Here is a 6418-nt window from a genome sequence, read left to right as displayed (position 1 = left end):
TATTAATAGTGCATTCAAACCCTCCTTACATGGTTGAGTTTTTTTTTTTTAATTTTTTTTTTTAAGTCAGTTCTATCAGTGGAAACAATTAGTACTAGTGATGCTATAAGTCACAGTAAAACCACCAAAGCAGTGCGATGCTGGGGAATACATGTAATGACTGAAAATAGCAAGTCTTTGAGTAATTGCTGATGCAATGCTACTTCAAGCATTGTCACAACAGTTGAAGAGTTGACATTCTACATGTGTGAACAGTTGGATGGGAGGATCTTGCTGAGTGCCAGGAGATGTTAGATACCTTCTGAAACATAATTTTTAAAAAAATCCTGAGACTATTCCTCATGATAGTTTGTCACGCCTAGTTCTCTCCAATGAAGAAAAAAATTCCTGTTCAAGATATATGTTCTATGGTTATAAATCATTAATCGAACCAGTGCTGTTTTCTTAAAGTTACTGACTTTAATTTAGTTTAACTATAAAATCAGTAGTATAGATATATAAGAATTGTTCCGACAACTCTGTTTCCTTAAATATCAATAGAATAATTCCACCTTATGTAACAAAATATTTATGCATTACGTGGGATAGTGAAGCATAATTGCATTAAAGTAGAATGCTAAAACTGAAGCTTCTAAAAAAAAAAGAGTACTTTCTAACCTAATTTTTTAAAGCAGGTTTATGAATCTATTCAAACTTATGGGATTACCATTGAGATCTTTTTTTTCCTACTCTTTCTTATCCAATATGACTATGCACTTACTGAAATGAAAACATGCAATAGAAAACATAGTAAGAATCCTCTCACCCCAAATCTGTAATATTGAAAAGCAGTCTGATAACCTCTCAGTTATATTTTCCATCTGTGTATATACTACTACATGTTGTGGAATGCTAGTGCTCTGGGTCATAAGTACTAAGAAAATTATTGTAGTTATGACCCTAGAATATATTCTTTATGATGTTACTTTTGATGTTCAAGATCTGATACTTGTGTTGTAGATCACTCAAGTCTGGTTGTACCTAAGTATGAGACAGGCTCAGTTCAGTTATATCCTGGTGTTTATACCTAACTTGGAATTGTTTTGCATCTCCACAAGTGTATTCAAAGCTCAAAGCCTTAATTACTAAGTGTGTTCTATTTTCTTGTAAGTATGTCCAATTTTCTTATGCTTATTCTTGCAGGTTTTTTTTATGTGTTTCTGCTCTGGTTTAGTCTTATGTCCCACATCAGGCTTGATTCAGTTTCTAGTCCCAACAGCAAACGCGGTGCAGAAGAAACCTGGACTGAAAATGTTTTTGAAAGTTTTACATTCTTTTAAATTTGCCTGTTACAGAATACTTGTTGTCTTGAAATCAGTTCTATTAAGGAGAAAACCTCTCATGGAATTTGCAGAACTGTAATCTAGACTGTGAGGAGGGCGGTTACTTGTTTTTCCTTCCTTGTAAGTCTAGCAGCGATGAGTAGAGCCACCTTGTTTGAATTCTAATATAAAAGTAATTTTGCTGCTTTTTTTCTGGTAATGTGGTATATTTATTGTAGAGTTTTGAAGAAATATTCCAATGTGAAAAATATTGCACACATATATATATTTATGTATATAATTATTTTTTATAGCTTGAGCTGCTAGTAGTATGTAGTGTTGTGACAGTTTATACCTGATGAGAGTGGCAGTTTTCCTCTCTCCCTGTGAATTATCAAATAGGTGATAGCTCTTTCAAATGAGGTACTCCTTCTAATTTTTTTTTTAAACAAGAGTATCTGTTGAGTTATGGGGGTGGCTGTCTGGTGCCCATATGGCTTCACAGCAAAGTTTGTGTTGCTAAAGTTGCTATTACAGCCTGTGGTAGAACCAGCCTATCAGCCTATTGCTCATACTAAACCCAATGTTTTGCTTACAGCTATTTGTTTTTCCTCTTCTCTTGCACATTGTTTTTTTTTGTTTGGTCTATTGTATCTATTCTTATTTTATTATTATAATAAAAAGCTAAAATCAAGGATATAGATACACTGAAGTTTGAGAAGTACATTCTTGTGTTGTAAAGGTTAGTTTTTTTGGAGAAAGAAAAGAAAGATGGTCAAAATATGAGAAGCTACTAATATTCGTGGAATTTACTTAGTTACTTTTCATTAGAGGTGGTTAAAATTCTTTACTAATCATCAATGAACAAGGGCTAAACCAGCTTTTTCTATTAGCTGCTTGTTTTGACATGGGAACTTAGCCTTCATTTTGAAAGTTGCAGTTGTAATTTAATCTGCTTTTAAAATTATTTATTTTACACTACCTTTCTTTCCAAACACTTACAGTTCCTTTGCAGTTTCTTTCTAGAATCTGATTTTGACCCTGTGTGGTGAAAATCTAAGTAGTTCACTTGTAATCCTGAGACAGCAAAATGCACTTCTTCAGGAAAGCTATTAAATCTGCAAAAATTGTTGAATGATAGTATGTTGCTTCTGTGGTATCTAGGCAGATTTCTGTGCAATAGAGGCCTGTATTGTGTTCTTTGTAGGATACCTAGGATGATGCAGTCTGTCAGCTGTGAGATGAGCAATCAATACAAGGGTACTAGTTAAAACACTTGTGACTTTAGTGTTTCAAATGGGGAAAAGAAGTCATACTAAAAGTGTGATATTCCTTCACTTGAGCATCCTACAGTTGATGTCATGAGGTGTAGTAAATTTAGTATACCTGTTTATGCAATGTGACCTTATCTTAAGAGAGAAAGATGCTATATCTGTGGTTACAAACCTCATCCTCTTTGGAAGCAGTGAGTTTTTTTACTATCTGGAAGAAAACCCTTATTATAGCTTAACAACAATAAGCAGTAGTGTGAGGCACTGTTGTTCTAATACAGCGATGTGTGTTGGTTTTCCCCTCCCCTTTACCTTTCCAGTTATTGTAAAGGAAGCTTCGTATGCTGTAAAGCAAAATAATTTTTGATGGTAGGCTCTGGAATCAGCAGAAATATAATTGTTCCCATTAGGTTTATAATGATTAATTTTTAGTATAAGTGATATCAAATAATATTATGCCTCAGGGTATTTTAATCAAAGACATAATTATGTTTCTAAAACATACTGCAAGATCTTCACAAACTTTCACGCATGTATGCTCATTTTACCTGGTGTTGCTGCGCTTTGTTGAGTGCATGTTGAAATATGAACTGGGATTAAGAGAGCTGCAGTTAGAGCCCTGAATACTTTCCATGAATGCTGAGAATAGTTTCACAGAGCTGAAGTGTTTGGCAGCTTAAGGGATTTCCTCCCACTGCTGCTCATTCCCATCTGACTATTCTGTGAACTGCATTTTGTAACTGATGTGACTTAAGCATACTCTTCTGAAAATACATTGTGAGGGATATCGATAGTTTTTTTCGGTTTGGGAATTTTTTTTTTTATTGTGGTTTGTTGGGTTTTTTTTCCCCTTCACATCAGCTCTGTGGTCCAGCTTATGACATTGCATACAAACATTTGCATCTAAACTTTAAGTTGGAGCAGCATGCTGTGGTGTCAACAAGTAACTGGGCAGCAGGAGATAGAATGGGTTAAGTTAGTGTTCTACTGCAAAAGGATTTTTTTGTCTAAGCACAGAGTGAGCTAGAAGTGAAGAAGTTCCTATGCAAAGTCCCAATGTACGTATTCATGAAGACTTGTTTATTGCATGTTTGTTTGATTTATGTTTGACTTGACTGAATGAAAGGGCAAATGTGTGTCTGAAAAAACATGGAAAATAGGATTAAAGAGAATCAACATTTTGGAATTGGGTCAGTTTTCAAGTGTTAAAATAGCTCTATTTATTACATGTACTTCTGCTTTATTTATCTTTTCCCCTCCTAGACAATTTTTGTTGATCTGGAGGCATATTTTTCATGTGTCTTTAAAAAAATATTTCTCCCTTGTTGCTATGTAAAATGACCATAAAACGTACAGGCAAATGCAAAAACCAATCCTCAGGGAATGTTGGAAACGTTTTGTATTGTGTTTTAACATGTATGCACGTGTAAGGCATTTAGAATAGTATTTCATATTAGTGATCACACTGTATTGTAAAAATATGAAAGAAATCCTCCCTTCAACCTTAGTTTAACCATAAAGTGATAAGCTAGACAATCTAATTAATGTAGTTTGAAGCACTTCACTACTATAAGTGACATTTAGCATATGTGAAGACTCTCCAGTTATTTTTAGCAGTGCATGTTCATTTACTTCATAGGTGATCAGGTTGAATGTGCTATGCTTTTCCTATCATACTGACTTATGATCTGGGATTACATAGAGTCTTTATCCCTATATTGTTGCATAATTCATTTATAGTAACTTCTTTATGTCTGCTTTCTCCAACTGTAAAATTAAGTGATTCCTCTTGTTTTCCTCCTGAGGGTATTATGTGGTTTGGTTTATTGTTTATGCCCACTTTAAGAATTACTTAGGAAAAAATGTAGTCTGGTTTTAAGAGTTCACTTAATTGAAACCATTCCATTGGAACCCATGGAAGGAACTAAAGGCTAAGTTCATGAACTTGTGAGCTTATGTATTAGTAGTAACTTAAGCTCCAGCTTCTTGTAGTTATAAAAGTAGTTGACAGCTGTGATAATTTCAGATGAAGTAGTTATTCTTTTGTGTGAACTATAGAAAAATAGGTGCTGATATGGTGGGAGATTGCTAGCCTGAATACCTTATCAAATTCCTTTAAGCTGTGATATAACAATTTATGACAAGTGACTCCAGTTTTCTGTAGGTTTTTTCATATGTCACTGATGGAACGCTTCTGTATTCTCTATATTATATATAGACTTTTTCATGAAGATGTACCAGCAAACAATTGCTTTAATTATTTTGTAATTGAACACATTAAAAACTGTTAAAACTTTTCATTTGAAGCTGACTTTGACTTGCATAATATTGCATTGATGCACTGATCATAAATTGTCTTCAGTGTAAATTACTCCTTTACTTCTGCAGAGGGAACGGATACAATCATTATGTTATTTTAGTATATATAAAAAAGCAATTGTTCTAGTGAATGGGAGAGCACTGAAAGAGATTAATGTCTTGTTATTTCATAGTTGGTTTTGTGACTTTAGCTTTGTGTAAAAGTATTTTTATTACAGGCATGGCTTTGATATACTTCTGGTTTTTGAGTTTAGTGAGTTTTGTGAGTTTTCTGATGATCTTCCCACCAGCTTAAAAGATTGACATAAATGTGTACTAACTAATACTGATCCAGAACTAGAAGAAGCTGTGATGATCTGTAGGTGTTCTTGAAAGGCTTGTGAGCTTTGCTGTACAGGTACAGTTTCACCTTAGCAACAAATTTTAGATAAATCTTCATGATGCATGAACATCTTTCTGTTTAAGAAGAGAAGCTGCTGGAGTAAAGAGCAAACTGAAGTCCTCGTAGAAGTATTTATGGCCTTGAAAAATGTATGCCTAGAATATGGAGGTCTTTCCTGATTGAAATAAGGTCTGCATAGCAGGAGATTATCCTGGATGAGATAAAAATGGAACTGTAATGGAAGCAGGAAAAAGGCTCTGGATGAACCAAAAGCAGGTGTCAGTGGGACTTATGTTATTTAAATAATGCTTAAAAGGTTAGGTTCGTAATGTAATGTGTCTGACAGTCAAGCGAAATGAACTACAAAGGGGATGCATTTAATTAAAAGTATACTGAGAACCATTTGAAATTAGAACGGCTCAAATGAGTAGGAAAAATACACTACAGTATGATGGCCATACTGATAATGAAGTGGAATAGCTCTTTTTGTGACCAAGGCAACATGATGATTACAACTTAATCTTCAAGGGTGATGTGTGGAAAGAGAGGAGATGGTTCAGACTCGTAGACTGGTCAGAAGTTCAGCAAACATTCTACCCAGGAATCCCTCCAAAACTGGGAGAGTGGTGAGCTGTGGTGTAAAAATGAAAATGTTTGACACAATTCTGTTAAAAAAAAAAATAAAAATGAGGCTGTATGCCTTTGGAGGGAGGTGATTAGACTTGGGAGTCTGAATTGGTGTTTCTGTTCAAAGCCTTTTTGTTGTTCTACTTCCAGGCAGGATTTGGGTAATACCCTCTGCATTCTCCATGTTTTCATCAGAACACTTCTAACTCCCTGTTAAAACAAAAATATCAAAATATCATGCTTCAGAATGTGGTCATCAAGGTCAAGGAGGAATTTGTGCCCAGTGTATGCATGATTGATGAGGTCTATCAAGGGCTTGTGGGATATGGAATGGGCTTTTTGTTTGTCTAACAAAAAAAAAATATGCTCCATATTGCTAATCTTAATAATTAATTTCTGCTAATATTGCAATAAAAATTGAATGCAAATTTTAATATAAATTCTTTATTGGTATGTTTTTCCTGCTTTGCTGACAACCATATGGACAGCTATTCAAGATCGGGGTCCTCTCTGACTCA

This window comes from Falco punctatus, assembly GCF_963210335.1.
Source record: "Falco punctatus genome assembly, chromosome: 1".
In the NCBI taxonomy this organism is placed as follows: domain Eukaryota; kingdom Metazoa; phylum Chordata; class Aves; order Falconiformes; family Falconidae; genus Falco; species Falco punctatus.
The sequence above is the reverse complement of the archived record's forward strand: the minus strand, read 5'-3'. Positions refer to the sequence as shown.